At 40.3% G+C, this 27,862-nt stretch overlaps 1 protein-coding gene across 1 annotated transcript in view; it reads left to right on the top strand.

Moving 5' to 3' along the window:
- The window catches only part of HDAC9 (histone deacetylase 9), a gene marked incomplete at its 3' end in the record, with an annotated part of 272,117 nt that overhangs the window by 95,225 nt on the left and 149,030 nt on the right, over positions 1–27,862 (top strand). The window lies entirely within an intron of this gene.

The raw sequence follows: 27,862 nt of genomic DNA, 5'->3' as shown, positions 1-27,862 counted from the left end.
CTGATACCCGATCCCTTGCGTTTGGGTATTTGTTTTTAAATAAAGACTAATCATACAATATGGGCAAATACTAAGACAATGACTGTGCATAAAATGTCCCCTTGGCAAAAGGAAATGTCAGATTGTCTGCAAGCATGTCAGCACAGCCGAAAAGCGCGGTGTGCGTGTGCGGCCAGCGAGCCGGCGTCCCCTTCCCGTGCTGCGGAATCAGGCAGCGCCGGGCTGGATGCAGTGCAAGGCCCTGTTTATTTAAGTCGATACTTTGTCAGGTTCCCGCTGTTCTCCTGCAGAAAAGTGATTTTGGGAGGGGGGACAGGAAATGCCTTATGGAAACAGGAAGCCCAAGTGATTCATGTGCTGAGGAATGCGGGGCGGAGGGGGGGGGGGGAACCGGGCAGCGCTCCCTCTGTTTTTAAAGGCACTCTATGAATTGATTTATTGTCAAAGAAAATAACAAAGCGAGTAGGGAAATTGTTAAGGAAGCTTTCCAGTGAAACATTTCCTTCATATTCCCTTTTGATATGTTTACCTTGTTTTATAGGTTTACTTTTGTTAAGCTAGTTAAAGATTCATTGTATTAAGATCCCCTTTAATATGGATAATCCCAAACTGACCTGGAATCCTTGTCAGGTTTTTTTTCTATTAAAAATATTTATATTTCTAAAGCTGAGGTATTTTAAGGTGCAGTATCCTGTTTCAAAAGAGATAGCTGTTTTGCCAAATGTAGAAATTGTTCTAAACTATGTTATTAGGATGTGGTGTTTACATTATGCTCTAATACTATTCATGCTCTTATAAAATGTTGCGACTTCTAAAGATACATTATCCTTTTTCCTAGAAGGTCTCCAAACAAATGACTAAATAGTTGCTATAAAATGAAAGGCAAGATCATTTTAAATAGGAAATAATTTATTAATTGAGAAAATACAGGTGATTTTTATGTGTGCTTCATATTTGAAGGGAAATATTTCTCCACTTTGAATGAAAAAAAATAACATTCACACTCAAAAAGTAAAGCACATAAAAATGAAATTATGTTGTTTTTCCCATTATGTATAATTTTAATTTTCTTTGAAACCTAACTTCAGCCTCATCTAAAAGGGATAGTGCATCTTTTAAAATACATTTTATTTGGGGAGAAACTTGCAAATGAGAAGACTTTTTGTACAATAACACTTCAAAGACATGTATTCGCAAAGGATAAAAGATATTTTTATAATGATGTCATTCAGGTGAGAAACCCCAAAACATTAGTGACCTTTAATTTGGATCAAATTAAAATAGAGAAACTACCTGGAACCAGTGAAAAGGAAAACTGGGTTTAAACAACCACATTTCTAATTGATAAATGTCTCTTACATTTTAAATCTACTGTATTTATTATAATTTACACCCTTAGAGGTGATCTCTTGTTTTGTGTTGTAAATATATTCTGTTTGTATGTTCCCTTTTTTTGCCTTCTGATATAAGTCTCTTCCTTTCTCAAATAAAGTTTTTTTTTAAAAGATCCCCTTTCAGATATCTGACTTTGTGTAAAGTTGATACCTTAGCAGTGCTTTTGCTTTGTATAACCAAATATGTTTGCCACACGTTGTTGAAACAATTCAAGCTTTCAGGAGCAAGGATTTTATGACACAATTCTTACAATGATTACACAAAGTCTTTTTTTTGGTCTCTTGTTTTATCCTACATCAGCCATTATAAGTTTCAGTGACTGTGGAAATCGTATTGATGCATGCTCATTTTCCCATCACGGCATTTGTCTTGAACATTGATCACGTGTACTATATATATATATTGTACTGTATAGGAATGGCAAAGGCAAATCCCGGCTTCTTGGCTCCTAATTATCCAAAATTCAGCTAATGAACTGAAAAAATTTCCATGACGTTTCTAAAACCTGCCTGAAACCCAAAAGGGGCTGAGCAGAAACTGAGCTTATATTGACCTCCTCTGTAATTCTCCTCAAGACCCTTCCAAAACTAGAGTCCACCTGTAAAATAAGCTGGGGAGGAAGGAAGCCTCAAACTTCGGGGACTTTAAAACCATTGCGTGGGGCAGTGAAGTCCCTGCTTTATAGAGAAACACTGAAGAGCTTCCTTGGAGATGTTAAACACTTTACTGCTTCGTGGCATTTCCTGAACTTTGCTTCAGATCTGTACAGAGGAATGGTTTGTGCCACCAGCCTACCTCTGTTCCAGAGTCCCTGATTTGTTACTACCAAGAGCGTTCAGGAAATCAATACACTTCTAAGTGTTCACTGAAATTGCAAAGGCCCTTAACACTTATGACTATGGGATAAACTACAATAAAATTCTTTCAGCAATATATGTATGTAAGAATAAATAATTCCATAAATTAAATTTAATTATTTTCAGTGATATAACATCAAAGTAATATTTCTTCAGTCATACACCCCAAAAAAAACCCCAAATAAGCACAGAATTAGAGAATTAGAAGAACAGTCATAAATGTTTTCAGTTTTACAATATTCTCTTTTGGAGGCTACACCTAGGGGTTTGTTTCCCTACGTGATTTGTTTATGATGCATCAAAGCACCCATACTGAAGAAAAAAAATACAATTTAAAATGTAATTTAATACAAATACAATTTCCCAAGCCTTACCTTTTCCAGGAATTACGTACATCAGTTTTTTTGGAACAATAGATGCTAACAGATTCCAGTCTGTTGTCCAAAAGATAGTCAGTACAGCTGCCAATTCAGAAGTAATTACTACTAAATGAGGGAAAATGCTTCATAATGTTTATATACTTGAGGCAGGCACACATTACTAGACTGCAGATACAATAACGTTAACCTTGTTTCCATCTCCCAACGTTAACAAAGTAGGATTAAAAGGTGAATGCCTCAGCAAAGCAGGAGCACTCCAGACACTACGGCCACTCATCCTTCCTGTTCAGCAATTCGTTTCATTCGTGTACTATCTTCATTCCATCTTCATTATCGTTGGGATCACTCAGACTCACTCCATGTTGCTTAAGTCAACTATATACCCTGTTTTTATCTTCACTGGCATTCTGAGGTAAAAAAATATAAACCTTAGTCCCAAGCACCAATCTAAAAGTGTTTACTTATTTCTCCCCTCACCAACACTTCACAATTTACAGCCAAAATTAGCTAAGCTGAGTTAATTTCCTTATTGTATTCTGCCCCACTAGCAGCGTGTCCTACTTATCCACTTAAGGGATGTTTGTTTGCTTTTCATTTATTTGTTTAGGTTCTGATTTCCTTATGCAGTTCCCATCAGCTGGGTGGTAGCAGGGCTCCTGTACCTCATTTCGCAGAGGGGGACTATGCTTTAGGACATCATATGCTGAATTACCATGCAGGCAAACAGAAGAGGAGCATCCTGGATAAAATTATCTTCTCTAGAGCAATAATTGCAGTGATGTTTATGGAATTTTACCACTCCTTTGCATTTGGCAGGCTTTGCACTTGTTGTTGGGGTTTGTGTTTGGTTTGTTTTTTTTTTTTTTTTCTCTTTTAACTCAGCCTAATTTGGAATTAGATTTGAAGACAAAAAATACAATTAGCTTAGACTTCAGAGCCACCAGGGAGGCTGGGTTTCTCAGCTGTGCTCACTCACGCACACAAGCAGGACTGGCCAGGGCCATCCTTTAGGCGTGTCCTGGTTTCTGGTCTCCATTTACCGAGCTCAAGTGTCACACTCCTCCTGCTTATTTTGATTCTGGCCCCAGAACCCATCTAGCCCATACAGGATAACTTCCCCAGCTACCTGCGAGCACACACAGCTATTGGAGACCCCCAAGGGTTGTTTCATCAGCAGCTGAGAGTTGAAAGGGTACTAGCTTAGTAACTTGAAATCATTCAGCAATGTCTAATTGCCTGTGATGACTACTCAGGGGCCTTAGTCACTAGAGTTGTTTTGACAGACCAGATACTTACTTGTAAGTCATTCAGTGCCTTAATTAGCTGATTAAATGTTTTGAATCTGGCTGCAGACCCCTTGCTGCGTTTGTTTTACTTTACTTTCCATAGTTGGCCTAAAGTAACTGTCCTGCCTCTTAACAGTATGTAGCCTTGAAATGTAAGGGAGGTTGGCTGGAGAATAAGCTGCTAAACATACCACTCTGCACACTTGCTCCTTCCAAGGTGGTAGCACATGATAATATTTTTAGCCTTGAGCAGTGCCATGAAGAGCTGGATAAAAGGAATTTAAGTTTTGAACAGTCGGACTTCCAAACAAACCTTCCACCACCTCTCCTACCGCCTGATGAGGTTGCACCCACCATCATACCAGCTCAGTTTGCCTTTTGTTCTGTTTTGGGGTGGATGTTCGGGTTTTTTGTAGGCTACCTTAGTTGCCTCCTTGAACTGTGCAACCTTGTACCTTCCTGTCCTTCCTCGGGTCTGCGAGCGCACAGTCCCAGTACAACCCATACATAACACACACTGGCACTGTGATTTCTTGAGTCAGATTTGAGCCACAGACTGGATGGAGACAGCGGGTGGAGAGCTGGGTAGTTGGATTTTTTGGGAGAAAAGTTTTCACTCATCTACACGAGGGGAAGTCCCATCTGAATGTTTGAGCAGCTTTCTGTCTTCTTTACGCTTAAGGGTATGTCCATCTCTATGAAGTTTCTAACTGTGGTCTTTCTTTAAAAATTATGCTACAGAAAGGATAATTTTGTTAATGCCAATTCTATATGGAAGTGCATAATAATGAGAATAATTACAAGTGATTATTCTTTCCTAGTTGGATTTGAAAATGATCCCTTTTTTTTTTCAGAAAGTATCAGATCTATTTTCTTAATGATTGCCAAGGAGATCTTTATTTTTGTTTGTGTCTCCTGTTGTAAACTTTCCATTACAGAAGTCAATAAGTCTTGTTAGATAATTAAATCAAGAACTGACCTGTCAGACCAATCTTGTGGCGTTACCACCTGCACAGACCATTGTTGATACTGCTTTTATTTTTTTTGATCCAAGATCTTTTACGGTTCTTTTCCTCCTCCAGATACTTGTGCTATAGCACCTCCATACTTATGTTGCTGCTGCCTTTGGTCAGAGAAAGGAGCATGTGAGGAGGTGGCTGGGGCAACACTGGGCAAAATTACTTAATCGGGGGTATGTAAGTGGCCTGAACTGAAAGCCTGTAAGCCCAGATCCCAGTAATTATCACTTCACATTTTGACATTCAGATGAGACTACTTTCATACTGCTGGGCAATTTACCATTTCCTGTATCAGGCATCACGGAGTGGTATTATTATTGTCATTGAGGAGGATTACGTGTTCTTGGAAAGCTGCTGCTGCTTTAAACGCTTCACTTGTGGAAGAATTCTGTTTTGACCTCTGAATCTCTCTCTCTCTCTCTCTCTCTCTCTCAGTCAGACACACGTATGCACACATACACGAGTTTTCAGTGAATCAGTTCATGCATTGGTGCACTGCTGGTTAAATCTTCATTAAGCTTTGTTGTTTAACGTCCTGGAAGAGTGGCTCAGCCTGAATGCCTTAGCCACCACATAGGTGCTCTAATGCAGAAAGCAGTACATAATCCTCTCATCTCCTGTAGAACCCTGGGAGAGCAGGGAGGTCTTTCTGTTCATACCACCTGTGTTCCCTCAGCAAAAGGTCTTGTGGAAATCACAGCTATGAGATTGCAACAAGGCAGCAATGGCAAGAACTTAAGGTGGAGTTGCTCAGGTTCGCTGTAAAGCAGCTAGTGAGGGATGGAGGACTCGTTCTCCAAATTTTCCTTAGTCTTTTCCTTTTGCTTCAATCGAGAGGGACACCGATAGTCTGTGGACTTTTAAAGCTGATTTTTTATTATTGAGCAGACCCAGAAGGACCGAAGGGCAGAAGTGTGGTTGGGAAATCTCTTCTGTGCACAGAGGACTACCTGCCAAGCAAGACCAGCTGCTTCTAAGGATTGTTCTCCTAGGTCTTCCTCCACAGAAAATACATATTGAAGAGAATATACACGCATCAGAAAAGCATGGCTACATCATTCAGCTACCTGACTACATGCAGGGACAGGTGTTGATCAGGTTTCCCTCATTTCTCACCCATTTTGAATCCTTGTTTTGGGTGTTCCAAACCCAACAGCACATCCCTTGTCATCTTCCTTTCTATACCTTTCTGGTTCTCACCATTTACCTACACTTGAACAGGTCTTTTACCAGAGTTCCCCATTAGTTTCTGCAGAGATTTTAGCTTTCTGAAACTACTGACATTTTCTAGAGAGCTTCAAAGCTTGTGTTTCTGACAGAAAAACAACAAAGGCAGTGCTGAGTAAAGGTGCCATCACCACAGACAGGCTCACCTGAGGGACACCTGACTTCAATGTCTCTGATTTGGCCATTTCTGCAGGTAATTAGGCCTCACTAAGGATGCTAATGGTTAGTTAAAATACACACAGCATTGTGCATTGTGCTATGCAAGTGGAATGCCATACCCACAGGAGCACAATGTTTTTGAGGCCACTGTCATAAAGGTGAGCTGCTGGTAGAAAGAAGTCACTGCTTGGTTCTTTCTTCCTGCCGTGGCCACCTGTATACTTAGTGCCATCACAAAAGGCTAAATACTAATTTATGGCCAGGTAATCAAAGCAGGTTAGGTATATTAAGGAAGGAAAATTTTTGGAAAGTCTTTACATCTTCTTACCAGAATCAGCTCTACTGTATCTACCTTCTTCATGATTACTTCAGCTTCTAATTAAGAAAATCACAAGACAGGGCACTTAATGGTTGATGTATAGCAAGTTATTACTCATGTAGTGCTGGTGGTTTTAGAGTTTTTCTGTCTTCTGCTTTAATAAGGATACTAATGTTGAAAAGGAAAACAAAGACTTTTCAGGCAAGGGGGTTAGAAATGGAGGAGGAATTGCTAAGGAGAGTTGCAATCTCTCCAAGGTTAGTGGCATTCAACCTGCAGAATCCTGTAAATACAAGAGTAACTAATGTGAAGAATGACAGATATATACATATTTTGCTCCTGTGTGTTTCAAAGGTCATCCACTGAACTAAGAGCTGGGGCCTAGCAAAACCAGGAGATTAAAACCCTGTGGCTGACTACACAGCCAAGATACTCTATGCAAAATAAGAAGCAGGAAAATACTGCCTCACGCCTTGACCCCTACCAAAAACCAGAGCCTCTCCTCACCTATTGCCTTCACCACAAATCACCTTTGCAGTGCTGTTGCAACAGCAATGAACAACCACTGGTCACTGCTGCTGCTGTGCTTGATCCCTGTGTTGTGTAGCTTCTGAGCAGCTTTGTGCTGGAGAAGGTCCTCGGGGCTTACAGGAGGAGGTCTTTGGAGCAAAGAATAGGAACCAGGACAGGAAAACAAAACTGTCCAAAACTGTCCAAGTCCTTTGGTCTTAGTAATTCATTGAGGGCATCACTGAGGGCAAAACTGAATTACTTTCTAACACAGGCAGAAGCCACTGGGCTCAATTTCACATGCTCTCATAGGTCTAAGTACACAATAGCATTATTACAGCCAAGAAATGTTACCAAGTTCTCTCTATAGGCTAACCTGCCTCTGTGCCACTGAAGCAGCACTGAAGTTCACAGAAATGAAGCCCTGTGTCCCTAAAACATCAGAGAAGCACCAAAAAGTGAAGGTCAGAGCTGCTTTCCAAGAACATATTTTGCAAAACCAGAAGAAAAATTATGCCCAAAGCTACCACAGTGTTTCTCCCCTTCAGCAAATAAATCCTCACCAGAAAATTCCCCAGCTCCTTTTCCACTTGTGCCATCCTGCAGCTGCTCTTCAATGCACCAGCCCCTCTGCCAAGCTCCTCAGATTGGCCTCAATTTTGGCAGTCAGAAGTCTCCAGATATTCTCTCAGGAAGGGCCATAAACCTTTAAGCTTGTGCTGTTTCATACATGTGCTTGGCCAGCCCATGGGGTTGGCACTGCTGTGAGGCATAATGGTGAGAGGAAGCAGAGGAGGGGAAGCAGCAGTCAAACATCTTACAGGACACTTTATAGTTAGGCCTGGGAGTCCTTCTTGGCTTGGAGAGTAGCTCTATCCCCTCCTGGGGATGACTACTTTAGCCAGAGGCTCCAAATTTCTACCTAGCGCAGAGAACTTTCTCTTGTCTTTATTCTTAGAAGACAACATGGTATTTAAAACTCACTTGAATGCTGTCCTGTGCAGCCTGCTCTAGGTGATCCTGCTCTGGCTGGGGGGGTTGGACAAGGTGATCTCCAGAGGCTCCTTCCAACACCAACCATTCTGTGATTCTGTAATGAGGGATTAACTGCTTTGCCTTTTAACAGAGTGTTTTAACGTGCTTTATAGAAAGTTCAGACTAAACAGTTTAGGTTGGAGTAACTGATGCTTTCAGGGGAAAGAAGAGTTCAGATAGTTAAAAAAAAAAGTGTTTAAAAAAGATGAGCTGGTCACTCTGCCAGTGAGAAATCAACACAAGTTGTTGGTTTTCAATTTCCCGTGATTGTGTCCTTTAATTATTTTAGGCTCACTGATAAACAGAAGTTTCATGATTAAATAACAGAGATTAACTAGTAAATAAAACATTAAAAAGAATAGAAGAAAAATGTCCCAACTCCTAACTCTCTATACTCATTATGTCTTGAATCTCACTGCAATTGCTTGAGAAATATTGTAACTGCTGAAGGTTTAGCCAAGAGCATCAATGTTCTATCATCTTTCCTACACTGCTTTTTAAAGATAAATTGAGGTGTATTTTTCCAGCTAGAAGCATTTACTTTGCTTCCATTAATTTTTATCAATTATTAAACTTATTATAGCAGTTTAGTGCTGGACCTGAAATCAGAAGCACTGAAGTTCCTGTTGTTTCTCATCTGACCAATCTGTGTCAAGGAGATAAAGTGAAGATAGAATATCTAAAAGTCCTATGAAATCATCCTTTATATTTTTCACCAGAAAACAGTGAGATACATATTTCATTTATCTTCACAGACCGGTTTTGATGTGCTGAGATGTTTTTCCCAAAATTCTTAATTCTCTTCATGCCTAAGAGCATTTTTCAGTCTTCAGCATTTATCATTTGTAGGATATGTTCCTGTACATCATCTCCTAAAAATCTCAAGGGCTAGACATTCAAATCAGTGACCTCACTGATTAATAGCTCCTTCCAAACCCATCTGCAGCTTTTTCTCTATTGTGCAAGCACAGAACAGAACAGAACTACCAGTGCTTTGATTTGGCGTTATCAAGCACTGAAAGATGAGTCAGGAATAGATTAGCAAGTTCTAGTTGATCTTAATAGTGCAGTGACAAGTAAATTCAAGGATGACAGATGATCCTGCTGACTAGTGATGCTTCTGACCGTATTATAGCATCGATAAACCTGCTGTCTTTTCAAACAACTGGCTATGAAAACAAAGTATTTGAGTTCATATTCCTGTGGAAGAAAGAACTGAAACAAAATTTCCACTTAAATGCAAGATTGGAGCGCCTAGTTATTGCAAAAGACTGACAGAAATATGATCTCAGTTTGTAAGACACCCAAGATGTTTTTCTTAACTTTACTGGGAAGATTTTATTTTTTTCCTCTGAATCAGAGCATCAGCACTACCCTCCAGTGTAAACCTGGTAATGCTTCCTGAATGTTCACATGCTCAGGGCATTTTGAGCTGCACCTTTAAAAATAAATAAATAAGGAATCAACTTGTTTGGCATATCAAGCCAGTGACCAAAGCCAGGGAGCCTGGTGAGTATGCTACTATATTCCCTTTAACTTTATTTTTTGTGGGCATTATGCATTTTTAAAATGGTTATACATTTCCCTGAACCAATGTAATATAAAAGATTTACTGTTACAGTTTGTGTGTGGCCAGGCAATGGCATATGGAAAACATGTTTCCTGCTATTTAATTTAATTACTCTAATCACGTGCCAGCCCGGGGCATGTCATTCTGGACCTCTGAGGCTCTTTGTCTGTCAAAGAGATGGACAATATCTTGGCTTTGTTTAGTTGCTCTGCAGGCTGCAGATAAAACCACTGAAATACTGACTGTTTGTTTAACCAAAACTTTGCATTTTAACCATTTGGCTTTGATTTTTTGTTTTACAAGAAAAGATGACATTTTGGCCTTGGTGAGCCGAAAAGGAAATATTAGGGATATGAAGAAGAACTGTCACTTTCAGGGCTTAATAGATGAAAAAGAATACTCCAGCCTTCTGGTCAGAAATCAGCTTTGTTAGCAGAAACTTAAGACATGTATCACTGTTATTTTAGAGTTGCCTGTTAGCAAGGGCAGCTGGAAAAGTCCTGTTTGTAACTGCTCCTTCCTAATACAGTTAGCCCTTCGTTCAGCAGTTTCAGTGGATTTTGGTTTCTTGCATTTTAATAGATGAAATTGTAATGGGTGAAACTAATTATGATTCCAGAGCAAATAATTGTGCCGATAATGTTGCATCCATGTGTAAGTGAGCTTCTATATTAACACCCTGCAGTTATTTTTACATAAAAAAATACCTGGAAATTACATCTTTAAGTCTTCTGAGAAAAACTTAAGAGCAGATAGGCAGATTACAGTACTTCATTCATAATAGAAACCCCAAGTCTACAGAGAAATTAATCACACACTTAGCTCTAAGTATGTGCTTAACACCACCACTTCCTTCACTGCAAGCAAGTGCTCAAGCTCACGTTTTCCTGAATTCAGAAGCGATACTAGAGGGTACTTTAGACACACAAGAACGTCATTTCTAACAACCATGTTTTCAGAAGAGTAAAGAATAAAAACCAGCTTTTGATCAAATTAATTCCATCTCATAAAGAATGACTTCATGCATAAGAACTTGTCTATTCTTATATTTTTTTTTGGAAACTGAATGAACTTCAGTTACTATTTTAACTGTAAATTAATCTACCTCTTTATATGGTAGCATGCCAGTGCCCTGCCATGGGAGACTTCAAGCTACATGGTATGGAAGAGGGTGGGCAGAAGGTCTGTGAATATACTCTCGAGGGGTGTGCACTATCAGAGGGAAACACTGGATGGGATGCAAAAAAGGAAGGTATCCATCTGAACAGTTTACATATAGATGTTTTCTAGTTCATGGTTCTGCAACTGGCTTTACTTCCCCCCCTGTTTTTCATATGAATCAATGAAAGACAATAAATAAAAGTTATTTTCTCTAAGTTGCACAGTACAACCACACAAGAATTAAAAACTTTGTTAGGAAATACCAAATCACAGCTGCTTTCCCCTTTAGCTTTGAGCCAGCCACTAGATGACACTACTTACCCCTTACTTAACAGGTGTCGCATATTCTCCAATCTGCCCACATACTGGTTCATGTATTTACCTGCTTTTTGAGTGGAGAACTTCAACAAGAGCGTTACACGGTAACCACCTCCAGTGCTACAGTGTTTTATGTGCATACACATAGGTATTTAGGTGTGTGCATGAAGGTGTGTGAACAAGCATTACAAGCAGTGCTCACCTGTCAGTGTGTGATTTATAGAAAACTTATTATAACTCGCTGTCTGAGTCTTTAGGGTGCTGTAACTTAGCAAGTGTTGATGACAGCTCTACTTAAAAGAAACCAGAGGAGCTCCAAGAAAAACTTAATAGACTGAAGTTTGGGGAGAATGTTCCCCTTGCCTGCTACCTCCTCACCCCCCAGAAAAAAGGATGTGACATCGACTTCTGTAGTGTGATTCTGGAAAGACCGGGCATAGGGAAAACAATCACGCTGAGGAGTCAGGAAAGAGCAGTGAAGTCCAAAACCGACAAACTGGAAGGAGGAGAAAGGCACAGAAAGGCTGTCATGCATAGCCATAAGGCTGCTGGGCTGTGGTTTTTAAATTAGGAACAATGAACTTTCCAGAAGGATGTGTGGAAATAATCCCACATTACTAAAAGCGTGATTTTTCAGAAATCCAGAAGCTCCAGATTACTTGAAAAACAGCTTCTCCAACAGGTACATTTATACAATTAAATTGCATGCACATGGGCATGAGGATATGGAAGTGGAGAAACATCACCTTCAGGTGCAATTTTATTTTTGCCTATGTCAACAAGCCCCTTGCTTTGTTCAGTTTCATCTCTATTTATCTAACACATTCACTCTATATGTGCTATAACTGTAACACATATGTAGTGTGACATACTTAGAGAGTTTCAAATGAGCTTGCTAAAATACAGCTTTAAAACCTGCCTGTTATCTACCGGTGTGACAAAGTACTACCCATAGTCAAAGCAAAATTAAGAACAACTTTTTAGTTTAGCAATCTAAATTTAAAATACTAAAAGTCTTCTTTGTTTTGCATCTGGTTTGATTCTGATCCCCAGTGATTGTGGTGATAAGGGTTGGGTACAACCTTATCCTCTATCCCAGTAGCCAGGTACTTCTGTACTGCTGTCAAAGGGAACCTGCAAGCAGGGTGCATCTCCTTGCCTTGACAGGATGTTCTGCTCTGTTTAGATTTCACATTCTATCACAACCCATTATTTTAGCATTACTTCTGCTGCTGCTACTCAAGTGTGGTAAAGCATTGTGGTCATGCAATGTGAAGTCAATAGAACGTCTACCTAGAACTCAATAAGTGACAAGATGGTTTTCTAATACTGGGTTTTTCATGGGACATGATAGAAGTTAGTTGCTGGGACGTCAAGAAATTATATTACCTTTAATAGTATCAGCTTGGCTGTGTCTATGTGACAGTTGAGCGAATTTAATGTTTCCTGTAGTTTTGTTGAATGTTTGGGAATTGTATTGACAGATAAAGTCTCTTTCATTGACAACTAAATTCTTACAAGTTATAAGAACGTATGTCCATAGTCCCTATAAAAGAGTGGTGATACACTATAGACACAGCACCATACTTGCAAAATTATGTTTCTATAAGTCATTTGTCATCAAATTTGTTTATGTGTTTGCAACCTCCAGCTTAACAAGATCCATGTAAGAACTAAGATTTTCTCAGCCGTTTAAGGGTGCCCAAGTCCCCAGGAACAGCAATGTCTGGAACCAAGGCTACCTAAATTGCAACCATAAGCGGTGTAATCAAAATGAAAGATATAGTTTTATCCTGTGCATGTGTTATTTGGACAGGTTAATTTATTGGGATTATGGAACTGAGGAGAAAAGACATCTAATTCTAAGTATAAAACAAGAGAAAGGCTTAGAAATACCACGTTAGCCGGAGGTTTTGCTTGTTTATTACAATACTGCCATGTATTTAACCTAAGCAAGTATAATTACTTTTTCAGACTTTGATTTCCTCTGCAAATCTTGCGCTCTGACATTTAACTTAGGACATTTATGTGAATTGCTTCTTTTTCACCAATTTCCTACAGTTTCTTTAAATTTGTCAGCAAAGTATTGAGCCTCTCTCCAAAGACTGCTTAGGGGGAGAAAAGGCTCTCCACTCCATTTACAGCTAAGTGTGAGCTCCAGGAAGGTTTGCTGGAGCATGCAAGGCCAGGCAAGACAAGAGAGCAGCTTATCTTTAGACCTGAATCTGGGACTTGCTGCAGTAAGAATACCCTGTTGATTTGTACTGTACCTGTGTAGGGACAGGTTTCCTGCTCAGTCTGATTGTAAAAGCACAGTGTGAGCTTTTGTATTGCTTTTGAAGGGTGAGAAAGTTAAAAAAAAAGTAGGTTTAAATCACACTTATTCTCCCCTTCTGACAAAAGGACTTCAGTTATAGGAGACCAAGACATACTAGCTCCTGGGGTTAGTCTCTTCCCTTTCTCAGGGCTGGGAGTATTAGAAAGAAAGCAGCTTGGCTGTGGAAAAGAAATTATGACTTTACGATGTTTCACTCGTGCCCTGTAGCAAAGGATTTCTTGTTAGCTGCATCTGAGCTGGCAGCAGGAAACATTTTCTACAAAAAATTTAAGAAACTTTCCCCAAGTAACTTGAAAAGCAGCAAAACTACCTCAAAGTCAAAAGAGTGTGAGCCATGGATGCAAACCCAGTTCAGACAGTGGAAATTGACATAGGCAGTTTTGAAAGGCACTGGAGATAAAGTATTTATAAGCAAATACTTCAGAGTCCTCCCTCCTCTCTCACTCCCATGAATTACCGAGGCAGTGGTAGCAAATGTTTTGGAGCATTGTGAACAGTGAGCAAGGTAACAAGCAGACAAATATGGCCTTTGGCATGAAGCTGCCTTCATGTCTGCCTGGGACACAGAGGGGCCTTTTGATGGCTGCTGTGAAACCTCTGTGCATGTAATCCAAAATTACAGCATTTGGATTATCACTTTGAAATACCTCACCAAAACCTCTGCTCCTGTACTAAACCAGGATTTAGACTAGAACAACCTACCATGTTACAGGCTAGATCAAACCCTCAGTTCCAGTGCACAGTATGGAGCAATGCAGTTCAAAACATGTTCTAAACTAAGCATATACAGTGGAGAAGACGAACGTTTTATTTTCAATAAGGAGAAAAAGAGCTCCAAGCAGTTTATAGTGAGGAAGAGTTAGGAGGGGCTATTGCTTCCCCACACCTTCAATGAATTCCTTTTAAGAGGACCTGAAGACAAAACCATTCAGTGTTAAACAAAGTCCTATGGCAATTCAATGATCTTTTGATCTTGAAAGATAATTTTGTCTGGCGTTTCCAAATCGACATTTTACCTAAGGTAGCACAATGGCAAGGTTCTGCCTTGCATGGAATCATGTGTGGTGACAGTTCCTGCAAACGGTAAGGTGTGTTTCTGAGCCCACAAGGAATGCAAGAGACCACACAGGCAAAGAAAGAAAAAAACCCAAACAACAAAAGGAAAAAAGGCAAAAGAGAGAAAAATATTAAGCAAACCAGGAAAAAAAGCATTAGCAGATACAAATAAAAGAAATGGCTTCAAGCTTGCTAGAGGGAAGCTCTTGAATTCTGAGAAGTAAAGATGGAACTATATGAAACTATCTCTTTGAAATGTGCTACACCTACAGCACAATCCTTTCTAGCAGTTGATCGTTTTACTAAGGTCGTTGTAATAGCTGGTTTTATGCACTTGAGGTAGTGAGTAGTGTCCAAGGCAAAAGATTTATAGTTTGCTCTGGCTATAATGGTATGAGGGGAACTGGCTGCCAAATGGAACTGTGATTTGAAGAGGGCGCCTTTGGTTTGGTAGGTGGTGTATTTGTTCTGTGGCTGGAGCTCACTAGAAGAAGTTGTTTGATGCACTGGCCAACCATAACTGTCTTGGGAGAGGGAGAAACCCAAATCTTCCAAGTTTCAAGGAAAGAACAGGATGAAAAAATGGAAAGATGTGGAAAAAAAGAAGATGACAAACTCCATGGCAACATGAAGTAGATCAAGTCATGGGGCACTTTGTGGTTTATCACTTAAAAAAAGAGAAAGATTTATTGACCCTCGAATCATGGTAATTTTTGGTATTAAATGGACCTCTTTTGAAGACTAAGCTGCTTGAGAAGAGGAGACAGTAGTTTTGGAACACAGCCCTCAGCCTGAGAAATAACACTGCTGGTTTGGCGCTGCTTCCAATATTGTTGCCTAGTTTTAAAGCTTTTCAGCAGGACTTCACTCCAGTCTGGTGACCAGCATGAATCACTGTGCAGTAGATTAACACAGTGTTTTCCCAAGTGTCTAATCTCATTTTAGAATCAGAATACAAACAGCAGCAAAGCATCCTTAAGACCCAAGGAGTCCTAGGAGCAAACCTGCAATTCAGCCCTGGTCAGCATTCACATTATCAGGCTCCACAGCATCACCTGGAATAGCCAGGATTCTTCAGAAGTTCTGACATTTCTGCTCTGACCTAAAACTTTACCTTCGCACGCTGAGCGCAACTCTTGGCTGGCCTGTGAGAATGGTTTTATACATATAACATCTTATCCGCTAAATCCCGCCTGCTGAGTGGATTCTTCCTCTCAAGCTCACTTTTTATTGCTAGAGGGAGAGTTTTTGGAAGAGCTGTGTCTGTATTCCTTTTCTTTTGCTTGATGTTTTTATTCTGCTATTTTAACAGTGCTAAAATCAGGGCAGAACTTTGCACTTTTGAACTGGCTTCAGTCCTTCCAAGCGGCAGTGGCTGAGAGACGCTGATTGAAAGTTTGCTAAGCTGTTTGCATACCTCTGCAAGAAGGACACCAGGCCAATCAAATGCAGATTAAGGTCTTTTCAAGTTGTTAACCAGAAAATTCTGTTATTGTCACCGGTTTTAGTGTTTTTACATCAAGAGATTGATCAACATAATTAAAAAGAGAACCAACAAACATTAGGAAGTGTAGCAATAGGTGATGCCAAGTCACTGATGCCAAAGGGAGTCTGCACAAGAAGGGGAAATGGTAAAAGTTGTGGCAGAACAGTAAAGCATGCATAAAAAAGAAGGACAAGTTAAGCATTAGGCATTTTTCATCCCAGTTCAGGTCTTTGGCCATTAAGATGTATACAAACCTTAGTCATTTGAACTGAAGCCACTGAGGTGCTTAGGCACCTATTTTTGAAGATGCCTACTTGCCTGTAAGCATGTGGGTTAGTTCCTGAAAGGTCCACACAAGCATTCCTTGCTATCTAATGAAAACATTTGTGTATTTACTTATGTATGCAAAAGAGGAGCCTATATAATTAACAGCAGAGATGGCAGCCCCATAGACAGCCCCCTCAGGAGGTATGAGATGTGTCACAATCTCAAAGTTGCTTTATATACATCCAGGATTACAATATACTTCTCTGTGTATTAAAGGGTGATAGGTTTGTCTAAACAACAAGCCATAACAACATTGGTATGTAAAATCCCTAACTTTCTGTAATAAAAGACTGAAGGGAAGGTTCCTTAAAAACAAATCACATGAAACATTCCCAACAACACTTCAAATATATTATGAATTAAAATGAGCACACATTTTTGCATGTCACTCCACTGCCTTTCTCATATTACAGTTAGGTCAGAACTAAAAAAATACAGGGTCTGTACTAAGTACCATAATATAAAATTATATGTTGATTTTTCCATGGGCTATTAATATCTTGTTACTGTGAGACTGTACTGGTTGGTGGTTTCTGGCTTAGTGGTGTTTGGCTTATAGGTAAAGGAAAAAATTTAAAAAAAAATAGAACAAGACCACCTCTGACATGAATATTAACCTCCAACTGCTATTTTATGTAACTTATTTTTGGTTATTTCCACATTTTTTATCTCAATGGCAATTAAATAGCATTATATCTTCTTAGCCTGCATATGTTTTTGTGCGTGCTAAGAAGATACATGTGGAAATACTACTGAAATTTGTAAGCAAGATAAAAGTATCAAGATCAAGACTCTAACTTCTGCATCCTGGGTGGAATTCCAAGGGACATTCCAGTGGGTAATAGAGTAGAAGATGTAAAATTGCCAGTAAGAGAGAGAGAAGAATTTTCTCTCGCAATCAGTCACAGGAGAGGGTGGGAAAAATCAGTGTAGGAGTGGTGCCTGATGCATTCTTCTCGGGCACATGGAGTCTTAATCCAACCTGCTTTCCTTCTCCGCCTCCTTCAAAAATAATTGTATGCCTAAATATCTAACAACAAAACGTTGAAGAAGTTCCCATTTTATCTCTAAGACATGCTCAAACTTCCCTTTGGCTTTTGGAATGACTCAGAATTTAGGAGACTGAAAACGTTACCAGGTAGCTTGTAAAGGTTAGTGGTTTTTAGTTATTGATATAAAAAACCTCAGCGAGGGACTGCATTTGTAGGGGGTTGCTAATGGAATACAGAACCTTTCGCCTTTGGGTCACTAGATCAAATCTGTCTCTTGTGGATAGTGACCAAAGTTTGCTACAATTTCAGTTTTCAGTGCCCTATATAAATTAAATATGTAGAAATCAGAGATGGAAAAGACCTGTTACAGCTTGCAGTCAATCCCCCTACCAGCACAGAAACCTTCTCTCTAGCGTATTTCCTGGTTGCACATTTTCCAGTTCCTAGTAGGTTCTGCCCACCTTGCAGAGCAAAGCAGCTGGTATTAATGGATATTTGAGTTTAAATGGGTCCCCATGAACTCCCACACTGGCACTGGAGTGGCAGGAGGGATTTGGCAGTCACCTCTCTGCTGCCTGCCTCCATGGGGTGCACTGAGCGGGCAGTGGCCCAGGCCACGTCCCCCCCACTGCTGCTGCCTGCTATGGGGGAGCAAGAAAAAGTCCCAGCTCCTTCCCACCCTGTGCAAAATACCTTCTAATACAGAGGGATTACTGAATCTCATTTTCACTGCCTTACTTATCCCCCTTTAAAGTCCTACCAATGTCCCTTCCATAACCAAACAGCTGCAGGTCATAGTTCTAAATTGTAGGTCTGATGGATTAGTTCGGGTAGCTAAAGGGAAGGCCAGATATGAGTTCAGACATTGATATGGACTGAAATTTTCCCAAAGATTGAAGAGATTTGGAAGCTTGCTTGGGGCTTCTTTTTGATTTAAATGAAAAGGTTTGAACCCTATTACCTTTTACCACTTCCATTTGCAAGTAATTAACTACATTGCAGAATGCCCAATGCTAGGAACTGCGTGCTGACAATATTAAAGTTAGACTGGAAGGTATTTAATGAGTGCTACTGGCTACAGTGCTATAGATACACATGGGGTCTGTAGGCTTAATAGAACACAAACATACAAACCAACCAGCCCCACACCCAAAACAACAAACGAGTCATAGTGGCCCATTTCAAAGTAATATAAACAGGTGATAATTAATCCAGTTCTCATCTCTAGAAAGGAGCCTGAGTGGTGCTACTTTTAACTTACCCACCTTTGTGTGCCTCAAGGTGCAAGTTACAAGACTGAGACAGTATAAGCAGGGTTTCCTCAGCACTTCTAATTTTGGCTGAATGTGCCTGCCCCACAGACTTCATAATCCAACACTTCCAGCTACAGATGCTAGAAATACAAAGCCAGCCTTCAAATTATCAGTGTATTTGGAGAAAGCAAGCTGAACTTCGCTGCTGTGCACTAAAACCCAAGATGCCAGTGAGAGTGGTGTGTCGGGGCAGCCCCACGCACCCCGACTCGCTGCTGGCAGGTGCTGCCGCCGGACCAGAGCTCGCTGCTGCACAGCCGTGGCCCGGGACTCCCGAGCCCCCCATAAAACACAAGTCTCTCCATTCAGAGAGCAGCTAACGACTGCTGTGTTACTGGAGTTATTTCTGATGTTCACAGTGCCAAAGTTTCAGCTGTTGAAAAATTCAAGCAATTGTAAAGGAAGATCCTTTGGGCTTCAGAAATATTACGGCTGGGTGGTTTAATAAAGGAGGGAAGAATTTAAAACAAAAGAACACCAAACAGGAACACAAGTAGTACAAAAAAATCACAGTGAATCTGCAGAGGGGACACTCCACACTTCTTTTCCAAGGTAAAAAAACCCACAACCCTGTGCTGTGAAATGTCTTTTTAAACACAGATTTAGAGAATGAAATTGAGGGTTATAAACTAGTAGCCAACAAAAGCAAGAAAAGCTGGAATGTTGGTAACCAACTGCAACACCAGATCCAAGCATAACATCTTGAATTGCTAGTACTGTAATAAATTACAGTTTTCACTTTTGTATTCTGCAAGTGAAAACAGCACTAAGTCAAGCTTGAGAGGGAGTGTAAAGGATGACCTCCTTAATTCACCCACACCCATTGCATGTAGAGGAACTGCAACACAGAGCAGCGAAAAATGAAAATACAACACCCATCACTGTGTGAAAGGACACATAAAATGGGGTTCCTGTGTCGCTGAAGAGTTAATTGTCAGGTAGCAATAGATGAAAGCCAAACCAGACTCCTGGATGGTCTGCTATGGTGGCTGTTATCTCATTTTCTTCCATGGATTAATTTTCCCCTCTTTAACTTTAATTAGATAAAAGTCTAAGGGCGGGAGGTGGCCCTGGAGTGCTCAAAGGGCAAGAACTGGTCAAGAGCTGGTTTGTCTCAAACTTTGATTAGCCTATTTGATAAGTGATACTAAGCACCCCAATTGGTTAATGAATGAGGGGTTCCCGTGAGGTAAGTGGCTGGGAAATTTAGCCTCCCCCACAGGGACAGTGAACATGTAAACTTCTGTCCTTCAGTTAGGTGTCTACTGTGGTTAGGAGTAAGGGTGATTTATATCCTATCTGGGTCCTGGAGTGTATCTACATTGATTGACTCCCTTGATCTTGACATCAGTCACTTGGGCTTTCAGAGAAAGGGGGAACATAGGAGATAATGAAACCTACATTAAAGAAGACCTTAACATCTATGTAAACGTTATTCTATCTTCAAAGGCAGAACTCTCTTTCAACAGAAAGAAGATTTATTTCCTACTTGAAATTATTAGGAAGAAAAAGTTGCAATATATTCAATATCAAACCTCTGGCTTTTGGTGCTGGTCTCGGCATTTGGGTTTGTCTCTTTCTTCTTTACTACATTGCATTATCGTTAAAGGTTTTACTGTATACTGCTTGCAAAGACCAACAGACACACTAATCTCTTGTGCAGCGACATCATCCTCTGCTAGTGGAAAGGAGAAAGACAAAATGAAGAGTTTGGAGAGTAGAAGCAGAAGTGTAGAGAAAACACTTGGAAAGCTCATGCATTACTATCTGTTAAATGTGGGGCTTTTATACATGCAAATCCATGGCACTAGAAGCCAGAACACTTAAATAAAACTAAAATGCACCTCTCAAATGCTCCCCTAGTGAATATCACCTACATAATAAGATTTCCACGGCTGGTTGCCAGGCTCTCCTTGGCCTGGAGAACAGGGGGCAGATTTGGGGCATGCTGGGGCTGGAGGAGCCTGGCTGGAACCAGCCGTATCCTCGCTCTGCTCAGCAGGTGACCCACCAGGCCAGCTTCAGCACAAGCATCAATTAAAGCAGCGTAGTCAACAATGCTGAGCAGAAAGGTAGCTTGTATAACCGAGAAGCAGGGCCACATTACCACCCATGGAAGGCTGAAATAGCGCAGATTCTCCTGGGTAAGCACAACTAATTCTGCTACAGGATACCTTCCCTCAGAGACACATTCACAAAATCATGAGAGCAGCAGGCAAAGTGGATTAAGAACTGTTATTCACCAACTCCTGCAATATTAAATTTGGGACCTCTTGCTGAAGTTCCGAGATCAGTTTAAAACAGTCAAGGCCTTTTTTTAATTTTTTTCTTTTTCTTATTTTTTTCTTGCACCACAAGTAGTGAAATTCTGGAATTGTTGCCACGGGAGATTGTTGAACAGAAAGGTAGCTTGTATAACCAAGAAGCAGGGCCATGTTACCTCCCATGGAAACAGAAAAGAATTGGATAAATTCATGGACAATAGGTCATAAGCAAATATTAAAGAGACAAGGATGTACTTCTAACGTCTATAAACATCTATAATGTAAAAAAACTCGGGATGCTGGGAGAATATGAAGGTAATGAACTGCAAAGAGTAGCCATGCTGATGTGCTCTCACTAAACAGCATCTGCTACTGTCTGAGACAATATAGGGTACAAAAGACTGGCCTGATGTAGCAAGGCATTTCTTAGGTTATCTTAAATCTGATTTGGCTTTATCTAGTTCGTCAGTCATACCAAAACTTATATCCTACTATTAAGTATATGTATATTTTTCTATCTAGCTTCAGGGTAAAGCACATTTCTGCTTTATTTTTCTTAAGCTTTGAGTCTTAAATTATTCTCTTAAGTCTTGAATCAAGACAAGTAGTCAACACCACAAGCCTTTTTCCTTTCTAGCTATAGGTCCCCAAAAGCTTTGGATCTGCCTGTACAGCATGCAAAATGCAGTAGCTGTATTCCTGAGTAAAAGGCTAACTGTTGTTAAAAACAGCCTGAAAGTGCTATAAAGTGGTAACTAACAAATTACAAGGTAGAGAATTTATAGTCCAGAATCATCTTATTAAATATGCCAAAATTTAGGACAAGTATGTAGGGCTGAGTAATTAAAGTTAAAAAAAATAATAATTAAATCTGTGGGAAGTCTTTGTATTAGCTGTTATGTTTTGAGGCAGAGGACATGCAAATAAAGTCTTAGTTGCTAAGTCCTACATGGCATGTTTGGTAACTAGCAGACATAACATTTGCACTTCTAAATGGAATATGATCCTCTGTCTGGGAAAACCGTTCATTAATATGTAACCTGCAGAGCTGGGATACTTCTGTGGTAATGAATAATTTCTTTGCAGTGAAAATATTAGCACAAAAAATATATAGCAAGCGGAGCAGCAAGAGGACGTTTTCTTCATCTTCATCTCATGCTAAAAATCTTTCCTACTCAGAACGTGGAAACCTAGAGCTTCACAACTTGAGTGAAAAACTTTAATTTATCAGTAATATGAGGTCACAGAACTCCAATGCTAATCAAGAGAAGCACCAAAATATGGTCTTCACAGTCTTATATACCTTGCCTTTATCAAAATAAAAGGAAATGGAAAGGCTAGCATCTGGCCGAGGTCCAAACCAGAGTGACATTAATACACATGGTCAGAGTAACGTAGCAGGAAGTACAAATTGTTTCTTGGACAAGTAGCTTGGGCAGATTAACATCTATGGAGTGATATCTGTAACTTCATACTAGTTCTGCTATATTCCTTGACCCTTGTTTCTGCAGTATTTAAACACAAGAAAAAACCCGTAAGTGCTAAACTTCAGCCTAAAACCAGCTTTTAAAAAGTATATAAAAATCTAAGAATCAAAGCACAGGCAAAATGACATGAAAAAATCCTCTGCAAGGAGCTATCGTTGAAGTCTCTCTCCTGTCTCAGCTGCCTTAAGGCACGTGAGCTGTACTTGACTTTGAGGTTTCTGCTCTTTCACTTCCTCACTCTAAATAAACAGTAATTTCTGGCAAATCAAAGAAAAATCACACCTGACCTTACATTTAAGCCTGTGATTTCCTCAGATCGGCAGTGTTATTCTGAGAGAACAGGGAACTGCAGAATTCCCCAATGGATTTATTGGCTGCATTATACAGAAATAAACAAGTATGATTCCTGTGCTGACGCTGCTGAGCCGGAGATAATATCTATGCAGGTATTATCAGCCCCTAGATCAGATTCTGAACTCTTCACTTAATGACTGAAAATCCAGACTTGTAGAACTATTCCTATGTTATAGTCCCAAGGACTTTTAATCGCTCACTGTAGGGCAGGCAAATGGCTGTCACCAGCCATCAGAACATCCACTGGGCAAACAGCCCAGCTAAGCAAATAGTTTGGCCCAGCGCATGCACAGGGCCACACCATTAGATGAGAATCACACATGTGCATAAAATCTGCTCTAGACAAAAATGTTATCTACAGAAAAGTGCATACATGCTTTGTCAGGGTGTAGCATATGCTCAAGGTGATAAATCATCTCTGCTTCTCCACCCTCCCTCCCCCAGCTGCACAGCGACTAAATACCTCTATCAACCAAGTCTTTTAAGTCAAATCAACCTTTCAGAATTTCCTCTTTCTTAATGCTCTAACATGCATGGGTTCACAAAAATAAATTACAATATTTTTATCTGTTTGGGATCAGTACTGTTTCCTCCTCCTCGTGTTTACTTTCCTTCAGTAGCTGACATCAAAATGTTTTCTGGAATGCTGGGACTAAGTAAGTTATACTTAACTCAATATCTAATACAAATAGCCCTGGGGAAGCTCCAGCAACACAATCATAAAAGCTACAGTTTCTTTTAATAGCTCACCACACTTTGCTGATATAGTATTTCTCTAATCACCAATCTTTACGTGCCTTCCTGACCTTGGAGCTCTCCGTCCAAATGACTTTGTGGTATCAAAGGCTTGTGTCATTGGAAGAGTGAATGGCTTTCATTTTTCCCCCCGAAACTTCCGGTTCCTGGCATCTGCAAAGAATTATTCCAAGCGGTGTTTGGCTGCCTTGCGGCCACTGCCCTGTAGTGGCCTGACTGATGGAAGTGACTTTTCCCAAAAAGGTTACTGTGGTCAGTGGTGGGCGGGTGCTGCAGTCGGTGCGCAGCCAGCCCTGCTTTCTCAGCTGATTTTGTCTGGCCACCGGGCTACCACAACCAGACGCTGCAGCAATTAATTACTGTGGATTTTTGGAAGGCATCAAACAAATGGGGTGGATGTTTTAGAGTAGAATAAAGCGTTAAATAAAAACCCACCAACACGACTGCAGGTTCAGAAGCCTTTGTATTTACAGCAAAGGTGAAGTCCTGAGTTTAAAAAGCTTTTAAAGAACTAATCTTTGCAGGGATTCAGGGTTTGTTCCACAGAACGTCCATGAATTACAGTTGTGATGCTCTGATTGTTTCCAGGCAATGAGAAAGTCAGTCCCTGCATCCATAGTTTCAGTTATTTATGATGTGTCTCCATTAAAGCTGGGTTCTTCTCTCCACCCTGCTCCCATCTAATTTCTCTCCCTTTTTGCCCTTTTGCACCAGTACCTTATCTTTGTCTATTTTTTTTTTAAATATGAAATATAATTGGGCCTATATGGTAGTTACTATGCTGAAACAAACTAAATGAAACTAAGCTTTTTTGGGTTTTGGTTGGGTTGGTTTTTTTTTTTTTGAGGGGGTGTGCAGGGCAGGAGGACAAAGAAGAGCATTTTCAAGATAGTTTTCATTATTTTAAGTGTATTACTGTTTTAGCTCCAAAACTGGAGTCAGGTACTCTTAGTGTTGAACACTGAACTGTCATTTTGCAAAGGACAAACTGCTTAAAATCTCCATAGTTAGGACAGATAAAGCCAGGATGAGATAAGGTGACACAAGGCTCTGAGAGGTTAGAAGCCTGGTGTAAGCTCTCACAGCTGATCAGTAACAGATAAAATTTGAAAATCCTGCTTTTCCTTCTGAGAGACAAGACTAAGACAGCATTCCTCAGAGACGGATTATGTTTTTCAATTACTTAAATTAAATTTTAATTCAAAGAATGAAAACAAAACATCTTCATAGATCCAAATCCTCCCAAAGCAACCTAACTTGACCCAAACCTCTCTTGGGGCTTTCAGCCCTTGATGCAGCTCTTTCGGCGGCATAGCCCTGTAACCCTTTCTTAAATGAAAGAGAGAGGCTCTTCCACCTACTGCAGGAAGACAGACCCCACGGACAGAAACATTTCACAGCCAGAGGGAGCCAGCCGTGACCCTCTGCTCAGGGCTTCTCAGTTCTTCCTTTCTCATTAAAATGGGAAGATTAGGTGAGACAGCTAACACCTCTGGTTTAGGCACCAAGTGTGTGCAACAGTCCTCCCAAGATTCCTTCCAAGTTAGAGGATGCTATTTCCACTGTAACAAGATGATTTTTTTCTCTTAGTAATCATTGGATGAGTAGGAAAACTTTGTTTTCCAAAGAGTTTGCCCTTATTTGCTTGGGTAACTTCACGCAACACACTTCATATTGAAATAATATATTGAATCTCCAGGCATTACAGATATTGCTGCAGAAATATGGCCAGCTCTGAAAAGGGAGCTCAGTAACTGTTAATAGTCACACACACACACGTACTACAAATTAGGTGAGGCAGCAGTTGCTTCCATCTGGAGTCATACTGAACCCAAATTTCAAGGCATTATATAGGGTTTTGTATCAGGACCGGTTCCTGGATGTACTTAAAACCAGAAGAATTCTCCAGCCAATTAACAAATTTATATAAAACTCATTAGAAGACTTATAGAATCATTTAGGTTGGAAAAGACCTTTAAAAGATCAAGTCCAACAGTAAACCTAATGCTGCCTAGTCCACCACTAAACCATGCCCCTAAGTGCTACATCTGTGCATGTTTTAAATACCCCCAGGGATGGTGACTCAACCACTTCCCTGAGCAGCCTGTTCCAATGATTGACAGCCCTTTCAGTGAAGAAATTTTTCCTAATATCAAATCTAAACGTCCCCTGGTAAAACTTCAGGCCATTTCCTATTGTCCTATCGTTTGTAACTTGGGAAAAGGGACCAACACCCACCCGGCTACAATCTCCTTTCAGGGAGTTGTAGAGAGCAATAAGGTCTCCCCTCAGCCTCCTTTTCTCCAGGCTGAACAATGCCAGTTCCCTCAGCCACTTCTTATAAAACCTGTGCTCTAGACCCTTCACCAGCTTTGTTGCTCTTCTTTGGAGGCAGTCCATTACCTCAGCATCTTTTTTATAGTGAGAGGCCCAAAACTGAACACAGTACTTAAGGTGTAGCCTCATCAGGCCTCCCCTCACAGGGGAATAATAACTGCACTAGTCTTGCTGAGGGACACACTATTTCTGATACAAAACCCGACTTAAAACTTCATGATCCCTCCCCACAAAAAAGAAAACCCCAGAACCTCTTTAGGATGTAACGTATGGAATGCACTGTATTACAGCTTTGAAGAATATTGCTGTGTGACAGCAACAATCATCAGGGCTTAAGTCTGGGTTAAAAAAAAAGGGGGGGGGGGGGAAATTAGATTGATCATAGCTTTTGTTGATACCTTACAACACACAGGAGTAAAACCAAAAAATATCCCTGTCTATTATTTCAAAATGTATAGTAAAAGGCTAAATTCTCTATGGACCAACTAAAAATAAGCAAGAAAGGCCAGGTAGCAGCAGTCAGGTTATCCTGAATTAAATTATATCCATGTGTATAGCATATTTCAAAGTCCAAAGAGCCACTTGGATGTGTAAATCTGAACTTTTATGATGAAAACCAGGGATATTTCTAAAATTGTCAGTAAAATTCAGAAGCGTGGTACACAAATTCATGTATTTTTTCCACTTTTGAATATAACTATTAATTGCTTAATTGTTTTAATTAGTTTTTTTTCACTGAAAGTAACAAAGGGAAATCCCAATACCCACAGTCAGAGGAGGATTTTAAAAGGGAGAGAAGGAAGGAGTGAAGAAGCTCATTGCCTGAGGCTGGGCCTCTGCATAGTGTTAGCTTTCTAGTTGGGCTCAATCTGCCACATTTTAGCATATCTGTTGATAGTGCAATCAGATCAGGTTTAACACCCTGTGGTTTCTGGGAGGAAACCTCCAAACACAGCCTGTCACGTAGAATACAGGCAGAAATGTGCTCTGCTGTACTGGCAGAATGCAATGCTTTGAACCCAAGCCCAAAGTTTTCAGCCCACCTCTGCAGCTCTGCCATGGGTCTGAGATATATTTGGAAGTGTCCATTCTTTTTCAAAAGGTCCCATGTGGTCAGCAGGGTTTGCAGGCCAAACGCCATGGCAGTGGCATGGATGTGGGGTGCCAGCTATTAGGAGTGCTTCAAGCACTGCCTGGCTTGAGATGCTCTCAGCACAGCTTTTGGGACTCATTGTGGTCCAGAGGGTATGGCTGTGGCCCACGAGTACACTGCATATACTGTGTTATAGGGCCAACTTTCCTCTTCCTTTCTCTGAACAGGTTTAATGCTTCCACAGGCTGGAGAGAAAACAGGCTAGATATTCCAAACAAGACTGAGGATAACAGTGACTCCATAGACAAAACAGCTAAGAAATTTCTGGGGACCCTTCGCCATGAAAGCTTTGTGTGGGTTATGGGGACAATCAGCCTTTCTCTACTCACCCAGTCTGTCCAGAGCCCTTCTGCATTCATCTTAAACCTATGGAATGGAGGTGCTTTAATTTGCCTGTGCAGTGCCTAAAATCTGTGATATTTTATACCGCAAATTGCTCTGAATTCTTTCTCCAAATCCAGCACAAACAAAATAAAACAGCTTCTGACTGTACCTTTACTACTCTCTTTTGTATCAGGAAACACTGAAAGCCACAGTGTTGTATTATTTCCAAGTTAAAACAAGTAGAGAATATTACCGTTGCAATATAATTAGTACTGGTGTAATGGTTAAAGGAAGGACTTAGAAATCTTGATTTCTAATCCCTTTCCACTTGGATTCATAACTCAAAGTCTCTCCACATCTTGGTTTTTCCACACAGAAGCACTCTAAGTAGCAGATGAATTATGGATTATTTTCATGATAGTATTTATTAGGATGGCAT

The sequence above is a fragment of the Gallinula chloropus genome (genome assembly GCF_964237585.1).
Source record: "Gallinula chloropus genome assembly, chromosome: 2".
Lineage (NCBI taxonomy): Eukaryota > Metazoa > Chordata > Aves > Gruiformes > Rallidae > Gallinula > Gallinula chloropus.
The sequence above is the reverse complement of the archived record's forward strand: the minus strand, read 5'-3'. Positions and strand labels throughout refer to the sequence as shown.